Here is a 15,295-nt window from a genome sequence, read left to right on the forward strand (position 1 = left end):
AATTGATAAATTGGTTTATTAGTGTCACATGTTCTAAGGTACAGTGGAAAAGTTTGTTCATTCATCTGTTTGTGCAGATAGTTGCATCACATCAGTACATCAAGGTAGTACAAGGGAAAAGCAATGACAGAGTGCAGAATGAAGTGTTACAGTCACAGAGGAAGCGCAGGGCAGGGAGACAATATGCTGCAGATTAAGTTGTGAGGTCGAGAGTCTATCTTGTACTAGGAACCACTCTAGTCATGCTCTCTTCTTGCTGCTGCCAACAGGAAGAAGGTTTAAGAGCCTCAGGACTCACACCACCAAGTTCTAGAACAGTTATTACCCTTCAACTGTCAGGCCCTTGAATCAAAGGGGATAACGTCACTCAACTTCACTTGTCCCGTCTTTGAAATGTTCTCATGAGCAATTGACTCAGTTTTAAGAGCTCCTCATCTTATGTTCTGATATTTATTGTTTTTATTTATTATTATCATTTTTCTTCATGTATTTGCACAGTTTATATGGGACATGCTCTCTTCACTCTGCTGTCATGCAAAAGAATATACAGGAGCGTCACCACCAGGTTAAGGAGCAGTTACTAACCCTCAATCATCAGGCTCTTGAATCTACCTTCCAGCTCAAGAAATTCATCTTCAGCTCTGTTCTAAATGGACATCTGTCTCTGTTCTGAGGCTCTGCCCTCTGCTCCTTGACTTGAATCAAAGGGGCTAAATTCAATCAGGTTCACTTGCCCTATCATTGAAATGTTCCTACAGCCAATGGTCTCATTTTAAGGACTCTTTATTTCATTATCTCATGTTCCTGTTATTTATTGGTATTTTCTTATATTTGTATTTACACAGTTTGTAGTCTTCTGTACCTTAGTTGATCATTTCATTGATCCGGCCATAGTTACTATTATGAATTTATTGAGTATGTCCACAGGTAAATGAAATCAGTGTTGTATATGGTGATATATATGTACCTTGATAATACATTTTGAACTTTGAACTTTATTACAGCGGGGTAGAAGGTGTCCTTGAGTCTGGAGGTATGTGCTTTCAGACTTTTGTATCTCTGCCTGATGGGAGGGGGAGAAGAGAGTAGGTCCGGCGTTGTTCCCTCTAAATTGTGCAGGTACGTGGCCGCACAGTACCAGCACATCGCCTCTGTTGCCAGGCAGCTGGAAATTTCTTTTATAAGGGCATTTAAAAAAACATGTATTTCTTGCTCAAAGCAATGGTTGGTCTGCGCAGCTGTACCAGTCTATTTCCAGGGTGAGCGGTCTGCTCTGTCATTGGCAGCTTGGAAGGTTGGGTCTGCAAGGATAATGGATGGACCAACCTGTAGTAAGGAAGGCAAATGCAATGATAGCATTCCAGAGGACTAGAATATACAAAGATCTAATACTGAGGCACTGGTCAAAGCACACTTGGACCAATCCATCAACCTCACCAATCCATCAAAGGGAGGTTTACAAGAATGACCCTGTGAGTTAAAGGGTTAACTTATCAGGGAGTATTTGATGGATTTGGGCTTGTAATTGCTGGAATTTAGAAGGGCAAGGATCTGAGTCTAATCTACAACGTCAAATATTGAAAGGCCTAGACAGAGTGGATGTGCAGAGGATGTTTCCTATCATGGGAAATAGAAGGATAACCCTTTAGAACTGAATGAGGAGGAGGAATTTCTTCAGCCAGCGGTGGTGAGTCTGTGGAATTCATTGCCACCGTTGGGTATATTTATAGCGGAGGTTGATAGGTTTTTAATTAATAAGGGTAACAAAGGTTACAGGGAGAAGACAGGAGAATGGGGTTGAGAGAGAAAATAAATCAGCCAGAGTGATCTAACTCTTCTCCTTTGTCTTATGATCTCATCCCTTTAAGATTGTAAAGGGGCTTGGTGGGTGGGTACCGAGCTGGCCGAGATTTAAGAGAATGTTGCTGGGGCATGAGGGCCTGAGTTATAGGGAGAGGCTGAGCTTTATTCCCTGGAATTTAGGAGCCTAAGCGGTGACCTTATAGAGGTATCTAAAATGATAAGCAGCAAAGATAGGGTGAATGCTCTATTCCCTCCCCCACCCCCGGGAAAGGGGATCAAAGAACTAGACGATGTGGGATTAAGATGAGAGGGAAAAGATTTCAAAACAGACCCGAGCTGCAATTTCACACAGAGTAGGCTCAGTGTATGGATTTGTGCTGCCAGAGGAAGTGGTTGAGGCAGGTGCAATAATGGTATTTGAAATATCTTTTGACAGACGTGTGGCTAGGAAAGAGAAATGGAATAAAATGGGTTGAGTTTTGATGGAAATTTGTGTTGGTAGGACATTTGGCCATAGGGCCTATTTCGGTGCTGAACTGCTCTATTTTCCCACTGTTGGGGGTACTTCAAATGAGAGGGTGTTCCTAGCAGATAAAGGACAAGCCATTTAAAGCTGAACCATAAATTTATAGAATCACACAGAATAGAACCAGGCCCTGTGGCCCAACTGGTCTATGCTGATTAAGATTTCCATCTAAGCTAGTCCCTTTGCCCACATTCAGCCCACCTACATCTAAACCTTTCCTTCCCATGTACGCATCCAAGTACCTTTAAATATTGTCAATGTACCTGCCTCAACCACTTCCTTGGGCAGCTCGTTCCACATGCAGACCACCCCCAGGTGAAAAATTAGCCCATCAGTTTCCTATCAAATTTATCTCCTCTCCCTTCTCACCTTCCCTTCAACCTAAGCCCATCGCTGGGAAAAAGTCTGCCCACGTTCACCCTGTCTACGCGGCTCGTGATTTATGTACGAGTGTAGGTGTGTGGAAAGTTCTTCTGTCAGAGGGCAAATCTCTTGAATTCTTTTTTCGGCAGACTGGATCACTGGGGCTAATGAAAATGGAGGAAGATGAATGTTTGAAAGATCAGGGAACTGAGTAACATAGGGGGTTGATGAGACGAGACATTGGGCAGATCAGCCATGAGCTTATTGAATAGTAGGGTGGGCTTAATGGCCCAAATGGTCTCTCCTGTTTCTACTTCCTCGTGCTCTTCTGGGTGTGACTGTGTAGAAAGCATTTACCAGACGTAGAAGCAGAATGAGATCATTCGGCTCATCAGGTCTGTTCTGTCCTTCTATCATGGCTGATTTATTATCCCTCTCAACACCTTCTCCCATAACCTTTGACCTTTCCTAACCAAGAACCTATTAGCCTCCGTTTTAAATCTGCCCAATAACTTGGCTTCCATGGCATCTGTGACATTGAATTCTACAGACTCAGTACCTTCCAGCTCAAGAAATTCATCTTCACCTCTGTTCTGAATGGACATGTGTCTCTGTTCTGAGGCTCTGCGCTCTGTTCCTTGACTCCTCCGCTATAGGAAACATCCTCTCCACATCCCCTCTCTATAGGCCTTTCGATCTTTGATAGGCTTCAATGAGATCTCCTGACATTCTTCCGAACTCCAGTGAGTGCCGGCCCGGAGCTGTCAAACGCTCCTCACACGTTGACGCTTCCATTCCCAGATCACTCTCATGAGTCATTTACTTTTCCATGCAAGGCAGTGAGCAGCTGTGCAGGGTCATTTCCACATTGCTGTTTATGAGATCATATGGTGTTACAACAGTGATCAGGTTCTGAAAACCCCAGGGAAAGTTTAATGTGTAAACTTCCTCGCCACATTTAGGCCCCTCAACAAGTCCGACCTTCCATCTCTAATTCTCAGACATGACAGGATCAGAACATGTCTACTATCACTGACGTACATCGTGAAATTTGTTCTGTGACAGGTGTACATAAAAATTATTCTAAGTTCAAAGTGCATTTATTATCAAAGTGTCCATACTGTGTCCATACAACCTTGGGACTCGTCTCCTTACAGGCAGCTACAAAATAAAGAAAGACATTGGAATCCTTTTTTAAAGAACCCACACAACAAAGGCCTTCAAATATCCAATGTGGAAAAAAAATCAAATAGTGCAAACAACAAAAATAAACAAACAGCACACAGAACATGAACCGCAGAGTCTCCAAAAGTGAGTCCTCGGACACGGGGCCCGCTCAACACTGAGGGAGCGAAGCCGGTTCGGGAGCCCGATGGCTGCGGGCCACAGCCACGGAGCCCATTCAGGGCTGAGATCAAGGATCGAGAATCAACTTAATTCACCTGTGAATTTACATATATTAGGAATTTGCTGTGTTGTGTTGGTCAGGGGGCGATCTGCAGCAAATACAACATTCAACAATTGTAAAGAATAAAGAATAATGTAAATAATAAAGTTAGAGGTTAAAGGATGGATACGGAATAAAATGTAACACAAATATATAAATAACAGTGCGTATTTACAATGTAAGCAGCATTATACAAAATGGTGGAAGTGTTTAGAGTACCATGCAGCGATGAGGCTAATAGGTAGTGGTGGCTAACAAGAATGGTTGATTAGATTAATTGCCTGGGGTTAAAACACCTTTAAATTGTGTGAAGGTTTTGTGTGAAGCCCTCTAGCACTTTGCAGAAGGGAATTTTTGAAAAGGCATTTGGCACCGTGGGTACTGTCTGCAGAGATTTTCCCTAAATTACTGTAAGGATGCGGCAGCGTTAGAGAGGGAGCAGTGGAGATCTGCCAGGATGCTGCCTGGATTAAAGTGTGTGATTTATGAGGATGGGTTGTGTGAACTAGCACTCTTTCTCCTCGGAGAGGAGGAGGATCAGAAGTGACTTTATGGAGGTGTACAAGATGATAAAAGGCACAGATCGAGTGGACAGCCGGAGACTTTTCTCCCCCAGGGCCGAAATGGCTGATATGAGTGGCATAACTATAAACTGGCTGGAGGGAAGGATGAGAGTAGCTTTATTAGAGAGTGCTGGGTGATTGGAACACACCACCCCAGGTGGTAAATCAATTCAAGCTGAATTTTCCTTCCACTATACATGAGTACAGCCAAACCAGGCAGTATTGCTCCAGGGTCAAACTGCAAAACACAGTACCAACAGTCACACACAGCACAAAGCTGTGTAAGATAGAAAGGTAGAAAGATACAGCCACTCAACAAAAGAGACCAGACTCAAGCTCAATGCTCAATGCTGCCAAAATCTGCAGACAACCAAGAGAGCTTGTCTTCTTCCAAGTGAATGCTGGGGGTGGGGTGGCACTGGGCCCAACGCTCCTCCCTGGCAACTGTAAACAGGCGAGACCGCGGCGTGAGGCCTAGTACTCACACATACAAGATAGCAAGCACGTATGATATCAGTAAAATCTAATCATGCATAAAGCAGACGGCACGGTGGAAGCAGAAACATTAGGGATATTAAAGAGAATTTCAGTTAGACACATGGATGATATAAAAATGGAGGGCTGTATGGAAGGGAAAGGTTAGATTGGTCTTGGAGCAGTTTAAAAGGCTGGCTCAACATCATGTCCCAAAGGCCCAGAACTGTTTGAAATGGCCCTTTGCTTGTCTCAGCACCCTGTATGATTCTGTGAACCGTCCCGAATGTTCTGCTGGGCTATTGATTGGAAGCTAAAGAAGCCTGTGCTGTCACCAGAAGAGGTTTCCACTCATCTGATGGTTTTCAGGTGGGTCCCCAAGGTAGGAAAGAAGATGTGTTGCAAAAGTTCTAAAAAGTTGATTTCTAAAAATAAAGGTGAGAGTATTTCGAGGGAGTGATGGGGAGTTCCCCGTATATTTCGAGGTAGAGAGGCATGACACCTCGACCACGTTCAGGGGTGCTGGGCTCCCTGGGGACCTGGTGCATGGGCTGATGAAAGAAGAAAGCGGATGTGGGGATTTCTGATGAGCAAAGGTCAATAGTAATTGTTCCAGGTTGTTTATGTGACTTAACCCACAGAGCTCCCCCTGCTCTCTCTGCCACTGACCCTGGTGGAAGCCCTCCTTCCTTCTGCTCTTCCATACTCACATTTCCTCAGTAACACCCCATATCCCTCTGAAAGATTCACTGTCCACTTCAGACTCCGGGAGCAGGAGGAGGCCATTCTGCCTCTTCACCGATCAGAGGGAGCACGATTGATCTGTTATCTGAGTTCCGTCCTGCTGTAACCCTGCATCTGATGGAAGGGGCTAGCACATGTTCAATGGGAAGAAAGGCCTTTTCCCATGGGTCTAGGAACGTCCTTCAAACCTACCCAGCTACTGAACATGATCATGTCTGATCTGTATTGGCTGGCCTCTGTCCTGCACCAGTTCCCCACAACAGCACCTTAAGTACATCAGATAATTAGGTCGTCACGTTCTGCATCAGCGAAGAAATCCGGAGATTCATTGCCTTGTGAGAGACAAACTTTTGCCATACCTCAGTTGTCCTTTCCTGTGTAACCATGCCCCTGTCTGTGACTCTCTTACTTGGGGAAACCCCCCCAGCATTTCTTATGTCTGAAAAAGTCACCCCTCATTCTTCTGAACGTAGGAACATGTGCATCAGACTGTCTAGCCTTTTTCAATCGGATGACCCAGGACTGAGACCAGTGAAAACATTGGGGATACTTAAGAGACTCTTAGATAGACAGATGGATGAAAGAAAAATGGAGGCTCTGATGGAGGGAAGCGTTGGATTGATCTTGGAGTGGTCAGAAATGCACAACATTGTGGGCCGAAGGGCCTGTACCATGCTGTACTGGTCTATGAATCTCCTTTGAACTGTCTCCAATACAGTACTCTGCATCTGTATTTTTTTAAGTAAGGCAGCCAAAACTGTGCACAATAGTTAAAGCTGGCACCAGAGGTTTTCGCAGACTTGGGTGACCTCTTCGAGTTCAGCCGCAAAACAGCTTAAATCTTCTGTTCTCGTGTCTTTTTTCCATTTTCTAGCTGATGGTGTCCAGTCAGAGTCCATGATCAAACTGCACTCATCACAGGCGATGGGTTCCCGCTCTCTGGAACTCACCAAGTGGCCTGCATTTCGGTATCTCCTGGAGCAGCTTGGAAGGTGTGGCCCTGTGGTGAACTAGATATACCTGTCTGGACACCCCCCCCCCCCCCGCTGACTGCTCCTGTGGCCCCTCCCACAAACCCCGGTATAAAGGCGATTGGAGCCACAGACCCTTCCTCAGTCTCCAGGATGTTGTGTGATAGTCACTTGCTGTTTGTGCTTTCTTCCAGCCAATAAAAGCCTACCTTAACCCACGTCTCAGAGTTATTGATGGTGCATCAGGCCCCATGGCTGACCTGATTCCTCCTTGATGTTACCCACTGAATCATCGCGGGAGATCGAAACATTGAGACAGTGGGCTGTCAGAGGCCTCGGAAGGAGAGGAGAGAGAGAGAGAGAGAGATTGCGGATTCTCAAGTCAGGAGAATTGAATTAAGCAGAAGTGATATCTCCCCCCCCCCCCATGAGAGTGAAGGAGAGAGCCTTTAGAGATACCAAAGTATTGGGATGGGCAGTAGTTTTCGATGGTCTATAGATCATGATCTCTGTGCTCTTGCTATTGCTTGGTGGATGGTGGTGGGGGGGGTTGATGCTTTTTGCTGAACAAGTTGGGGGAGGGTTGATGCTTTGCTGTTGTTTGTGCAAAGGAAGAGGGAGGGGCTCTTGGGTTCTACTGTTTCTTTGTCATTCATTTTTTGGGTTTTGTTTTCGCTCTGTTTCATGATTGTCTGTGAAGAGTAAGATTTCAGGTTGTATACGGTATACATTCTCTGACATTAAATTGGACCAATATTCCAGCCACACCCTGTACAGCTGAGACAGGACCTCCCTATTCTTTGTGATAAAGGTCAATATACTGCTTTGCCTTGTTGACAACTCTAGAAAGAAAGATGAGCTTTATTTGTCACCTGTGCGTCAAAACACAGAATTTGCGTCAACCACCTACACAGCAAGGAAGTGCTGGGGGCATCCCACAAATTTCTCCACATTTGTGACTCCAACGTAGCGTGTCTACAGCTCACTACCCACACGTGTTTGAAATGAATTTATTCATTGAGATACATGCAGAGTGACCTTGCAGCCCTACGAGCCACGCCGCCAAGCGATCTGCCGATTTAATCCTAGCCTAATCACAGGACGACTTACAACGACCGATTTATCTACCAACAAGTTTCTGCTGTTGTTTTGTTTTGTTGCTGTTGGTTACGTCATTCTGCAGAACATCGTCGACCCGCTGTGTTGGTGCCAGAGTGTGTGGCGATGCTTGCCGACTGCTTCCAGCACGTCCTTAGGTTGTTAACACAAAAGACACACTTTACTATGTGTTTCGATGTACATTTGATAGATAAATAAAGCTGAATAAATTAATCCTTCCATTTACTGCATATTTACAGTACGTGTTTAAATACCACTTTGTTCATGGGCATCAGGGAAGAGGCTGCATAGCATCCAGACACAAAATCAGTCACCTTCTGCCAGTGGTAAGACTGAGCAACCCCTCCACCCACTAACTCCACCACAATTCCCAACAGTCCCTTAACGTACAGCCTACCATCACCTCTGGACATAAATCAATCTCTATATAAAGTATCTTCTGACTTTACATTTATTTATATAAATATCTATACTATTATTAATGTTGTGTCCTTTATCTTTTGTGTTTCCTTTTTGCGCTGCATTGGCCCTGGAGTAATAATTATTTTGTACTCCTTATGCCTGTGTACAGCAAATGACATCAAACAATCTTGAGTCTCTTGGGCCGATTTTGCTCCTTCTCCGTGATGATCTTCTCCATGGCACTGAGGCTATGAAAACTGCCCCGGCTGCTGTGCTCCGTGCCCGCTGAGGTGGTAAACTGACAAACGAGGCTTTCGGCCTACACTGGGCTGCTCGGGGAGTTCAGATCTGAGGAGCTAATTTTGGTTTGGAATGTATTTGTTTGCTTCCATTGTTTGCATAATTTTGTTTTTCTTTCTGATGCATATCAGATGTTGGTCTTTTATTTTTTATTTTTTTTAAAATGGGTTCTTTTGACTATCTTGCTTTGTGGCTCCTGTGAGCAAGCAAGTCTCAATGTTGCATAATTAATACATTCTTTGATAACAAATGTACTTGAATCTTGAATCATCAGTCGTGACAGCACATTCCCTGCATTTTTACTCTCCGTGTAAAAAAACGTGCCCCTCAGATCTCCTTTGAACTTTTCCCTCTCACCTGAAATGTTCATCATTTTTACCCTGGGTAAAGTTTCTCTCTGCCTACCCTATCTATGCCTTCTATAATTTTATAAACGTCAGTAAGTCTTCGTTTAGCCCTTGACACAGAGAAAACAATCCAGGCTTGTCATCCCAAACCCCTAAGATGTGCAAGGCGGCAGGTTAACTGGATGCTGTCATTTACCCCCAGTATAAATGTTGGCAGGACACAGTGGGGGGGGGGGGAGAAGTTCATGGAAATGTGGGAGGCAATAACTGACAAGGAAATGAGGGGACAGAAATCTGGCATAAAGGTGATGGGCCCATGCTATGGCATGAGTCACCTCTTCTCATTTCCTATTCTCTACTCTGTGGAAATTTCTACGTTAGGCAATACTGGATGATAAGATCTGAAAGAAACCAGGAAACTGCAGATGCTGGAAATCTGGAATAAGAATAGAAAACACCGGAAACACTCAGCAGGTCCGGCAACCCTGCTGGGAAGAGAAACAGGGTTCAAGCTTCAAGCTGGTGATTCTCTCCACAGATGCTGCCTGACCTGCTGAATGCTTCCAGAATTTTCTGTCTTTATTAAAGCTCTTGTGCTTCTACTTTCTTAGAAATTTTTGAATTCAGCATGTCATCTAAAACTACCCTGTGTGTCCCAGGCCGGGATATTTACTGGAACCCCACCCTGATCAAATTGGGTGATTACTGGGCATTGCATCTCAAAGGACTGGAAGGACCCATCTGGTGCTGTATCTCAATAAATAATCTTTGCCTGAAATATACCCAGTGACTTGGCCTCCATAACCGTCTGTAGCGATGAACTGTACAGAAACACCACCGTCTGACTGAAGAAACCACACTTTATGTCAGTTCTAAAGTCACCCCAGAACAGGTTTCACCATACCAAGTGGTTTCATTTTCACTGTTTTCAGCCAGGACCCTGAGGTGGGGGAACAGATAATTCGCAAAAGTTTTTAAAAACTCAATTTCTAAAAATGAATGTGACAGTATTTCAAGGGTTCTCCATATATTTTGAGGGGTGAGATCTCGACTCCCTTCTGGGGCACTACGCTCCCTGGGGACGTGACCAACCGACTGATGAAAGGAGTGAAAGAAGGTGTGGGGATTTCTGATGAGCAAATGCCAACAGTAATTGTGGTTGTCGCTGTGACTTCATCCACAGAGTGAGGTGCATGCATGTCTCTCTCCCCCTCCCTCCCCTCCCCCTCCCCCTTTGTCTCTGGATGGAGCTCTCCCTCGATTTGTCCTTGCTCAGTAACACCCAATCTCACCCCTTCCCAATCACTCATCTTCCACCTCAGGAGCGGGAGGAGGGAAGAAATGAAAGAAGGAGAAGGCCTGTCAACCTTTCTGCCATAGAGCAAGAACATGGTTGATAGGTTAGTTTGGACTCCATGCCTGAGGTAAGATGTGCTGGCCCCGGAGGGTCCAGGGCAGGGTCACAAGAATGAAAGGGTTAACATATGAGGTGGGTTTGATGTCTCTGGGCCTGTACTTGATAGAGTTCAGAATGGTGAGAGGGGTTCTCATTGAAACCTACCAAATGCTGGAAAGCCTGCATAAGTGGACATGGAGAGGATCTGAGAGCAGAGACTCAGAATAAAGGGACGTCCTTTAGAACTGACATGAAGTGTGGTTTCTTCAGTCAGAGGGTGGTGTTTCTGTACAGTTCATTGCTACAGACGGTTATGGAGGCCAAGTCAGGCAAAGATTATTTATTGAGATACAGCACCGGATAGGTCCTTCCAGTCCTTTGAGCTGCAATGCCCAGTAATCACCCAATTTGATCAGGGAAAATTTACAAAGACCAATTAACCCACCAACCAGTACGTCTCTGGACAGTGGGAGGAAACTGGAGCACCCAGAAGCAATACACGTGGTCACAGGGAGAACGTACAAACTCCTTACAGACAGCAGCGGGAAATGAACCCAGGTCACCTGTACTATAAAGCATTGTGCTAACCGGTACACTACAGTTCTTGATTGGTAAGGGGGTTAAAGAGGATTGGAAGGTGGGAAAATGAGGCTGAAAGAAAACCAATCATGATTGGATGGCAGAGCGGAATCGAAGAGCCAATTAGACTAATTCTGCTCCCATATGTTCCTTGAGCTCTTTGATGGCCCAATCCACCAGCCTGGCATTACCTTCCTAAACCCTCTTACCATCCTCTCAGTTCACCACAGCCAGAGTTTTGAGGCAATATACCATGTCAAACTTCTTTCTCAATTCACTTCCACCGCCTTTAATCCCAGCAAAATCTCTTTGACAGAAGCTGTCAATGAGAATGGTGGAAAATAACTGATTTGTTAGATTCCAAAGCTAGGAATAGCCTGTCCTCTCCTTTAATATTCCAACACCAGGAACACAAGTCACAGTAAAAGTAAAAATGTATTATCCAAATACATGCTTGTCGCCATATGCACCCCTGAGATTCATTTTCTTGTGGACATCCACATAACCAAACAGAACACTGAGAGAGAGGGACCAACTCTGGCAATGAATTCTCAGGCAATGAGCTTGGCTATTTAGACTAGGCTGAGAAGTATCTCACTGTATGTTTCAATGTAGACGCAATAAGTACATAAATCTGAATCTAATTTCTTCTCCCAAAGGTTCGTGAATCTAGGCAATTCTTTTTCAAAGAGTTTTGGGCAAATGTGAGGTGTTGCAATTTGGGAGATCAAATGTAAGTGTGAAGTGGCAGGACCCTTAACAGGGTTTGTGTACAGAGGGATCTCAGGCTTCAAGTCCATAGTTCCCTGACAGTGGCTGCGTAAGTAGGTAGGGTGGTAAAGAAGGTAGATGGCATGGCATTCCTTCGTTAGTCGAGGCATTGAGTTCAAAGGTCAGGCAGTTATGTTGCAGTTTGGTAGGCTGCATCAGTTGTGCTGCATTCATTTATGGTCACCCCATTACTGGGAGAATTTGGAAGGGCTGAAGAAACAGTTCACCAGGATGTGGCTTGATTGGAAGGCATGTGCTATAAGGAGTAGTTGGACAGTCGTTTGCACTGAAGCAGCGGAGGCTGATGGAAGATTATAGGTCTATGTGAGGCATGGATATGTTACCTTTCTCTATAGGGTCAAAATCTCTAATACTCAAAGGCATGCATTTAAGGTGAGAGAGGGAAAGATGGAAGATTTTTACACAGCGAGTGATTGATGCCTGCAATGCACTGTCTGGGGTAGTGGTAGAGGCAGGTACATTAGAGACATTTAACAGACTCTTAGATGGGGACACGAATGTGCAGAGAAATGGAGGGATATGGACTGTGTAAACAAGCAATGGGGTGTCACTAACTAATTAGATGGGCACAGCATCATGGTCCGAAGGGCCTATTCCTCTGCTGTACTCTTTTATGCTCAATGTAAATTTTACCACAGGGAGAAAATACTGGGCCTATTTCGTGTTGAACATTCTCTGCAGTTTTGTTTAAGGTTAAGTTGTAATTTTATTTGATGGTTTCCAGCACGTTTGGGGGAAAGATATCAACATTCCCCCAGCGGAATGGTGGGATGTGACTCACAGGCTCCTTCCCATAAACCTCTTCCTAGTCCCTCCTCATTTGGGACAGGCTTCTACCCAGATGTTCCCTCCTTCTACACATTTCCAGTCTCTGCTCTAAATTTTAGTAAAAAACAAACATGTTTCTGTTTGAGCAACACACATGAAATGCTGGAGGAACTCAGCAGGCCAGGCAGCGTCAAAAAAGTACAGGCGAACCCCTTTGGCTGGACAGGAAAGAGTGGAATGTTCCCAGGAAGGATACATGGCTGTAGTAGCCGGTCTGGGTAAGCACGTGGTCGAGGAGTCAGAGGGCAGCAGGGATCACGGGGGGGGCAGTGAGAGCGTGTTTCACAGAACTGCTGTCGAAGGGAAGATGCCATAAGACCATAAGGGTATTGCAAAGGGTTTCAGCCCGAAACGTCAACTGAACTTTTCTCCCCACACATGCTGCCTGGCTTGCTGTTCCCCCAGCAATTTGTGCGTGTTGCTTTGGATCTCCAGCATCTGCAGGTTTTCTCTTGTTTGTGTTTCTGTCTGATCTTTTATCCAGTGATTATTATTGAAAATCGGGAGAAAGCCACTCAGAGCATCGAGCCTGACCTTGGCTCTATGATCTAATCAGCCCGTGACTGCTCTGGGGAAAGAGATCCTTCGGCCCAGCTGGACTATAACGCTCTAGATGTTTATTCAACCCGGTCACGTTTGGCTGACTTTGCTCTGTATCATTGGCTGAGAAATTTTTTTATTTTTATTGTTTCATTATATTTATAGTTTTATTCGTGATCTGAATTTGCATTTCATATACTTTTAAAATTTGCAATCATTGCTGCTTTTAAATTTTATATCTTCTCTTTCTTTAAGATATTTGGCCCCTCGGATCTCAGCAAATGTACTCATCTCCCTTCCCCCCGCCATAAATTCCCATCAACTTCATCCCAGGTTTTATCACTCACTGACTTGAGTTAGCCCAGCCAGTGATGTGCTCACGTACAAACTCCACACGGACAGCACCCGAACTCAGGTCACTGGAAAGGCGAGACAGAGGCTCTGTCCACGTGGTCCAGCTCCATAAGACATAGGAGCAGAGTTTGGCCCATTGTGTTTGCTCCACCATAGCTGATTTATTGTCCCTCTCAACCCCCATTCCCCTGCTTTCGCCCCGTAACCTTTAACACTCTTACTAATCAAGAATCTATCAACCTCTGTCTGCTTTAAATGTACTCATTGCCTGGCTTCCCCAGCTGCCTGTGGCAGTGAATGCCACAGACTGGCTGAAGAAATTCCTCCACATCTCATATCTAAAGGGACGCTGTGATCTTTGCTCGATGTTAAAGTTGGTGCAGTATGGTGAAGCAGCTACCTCATGATCTTTCTCACCATTTCACTACTTTCTGCCAGTGAAAGGTTATGGAGGTGGAAAGGGTGCACATGTGGGGGACCCCGATGTCCTGGACGATGCTCGTGCCCAGGTATCTCGGGGAGAAAAGGGATGTGGTGTCCACAGACACATGGGAGGGGTTCTGAGACTGTTGGCACCACAGAGGGTCATTTGGATAGAAGCAGAGGGCAAGGCATCGCAGATACAGGCCCTTCATCCCACCCAGGCAATGCCAGCCATGGGGCCCACCCAGTTTGTCGCAACTTCCTGCATTCAAAATCAGAATCAAAATCACGTTAAGTATCAGTGGCATTTAACCTGGAATTTGCTGTTTTGTGGCAACAGTACATTGCATTACATAATAAAAACTATAAATTACAATAAGAAACATATCATAAAAATTAAATAAGTAGTGCAAAAGGGAGCAAACCAACACTGCGGAAGTGTCTATTCAGAAATCTGATGGCAGAGGGGAAGAAGCTGTTCCTAAACCATTGAGTGGGTGTCTTCAGGTTGCTGTACCTCCTCCTTGATGGTAGCAATGACAAGAGGGCATGTCCTGGGCAATAGGGGCTTTTAATGATGGGTGCTGCCTTTCGAGGCTCAACCTTTTGAAAATGCTGGGGATGTTGGAGAGGCTAGTGCCCGTAGCCCTCTGAGCCCCGCCCCGCCCTGCCCCTCCACCCAAATGAGACTATTGCAGCTACCTCAACAACTTCCTCTGGTAGGTCATTCCAAATACTCAGCTGCACTTTATCGTTGACCAGCACTGCACTCTTTCAGTAGCTTTCACACTTTATTGTCACTGTGTTACCTTGTTCCAGCTCACTGTACTGTGTAGCGATCTGATCAGAATAAACAGTATGCAAGACAGGTTTTTCCACAATAATGAACCAATACCAATAAACCTTTTTCCCCTCTCACCTCAAACCTCTGTCCCTTCATTTTGGATGCCCCTACCTGTTACCCTCCACCTTCTCTATGCCTCATAATTTAAGCCACAAGACAAAATATAGGAGCAGAATTAGGCCATTCATCCCATCGAGCCTGCTCCACCTTTTCAACATAGCCGACCCAATTTCTTCTCATCCCCAATCTCCTGCCTTCTCCCCATATCCGTTCATGCCCTGACCGATCATGAATCTATCAACCTCTGCCTTAAATACACATAAAGACTTGGCCTCCACAGCTGCCTTGGCAACAAATTCACCACTCTCTGGCTAAACACTGCTGTCTTGTTTTAAACACTTAAACAATTTTAAATAGACAGGCGCTGACTCTCCAAAGAATAAGTTCCACTCCTGACTGATAACTCAGTCCCTCTCATCC

The sequence above is a fragment of the Hemitrygon akajei genome, chromosome 2 (assembly GCF_048418815.1).
Source record: "Hemitrygon akajei chromosome 2, sHemAka1.3, whole genome shotgun sequence".
NCBI lineage: Eukaryota > Metazoa > Chordata > Chondrichthyes > Myliobatiformes > Dasyatidae > Hemitrygon > Hemitrygon akajei.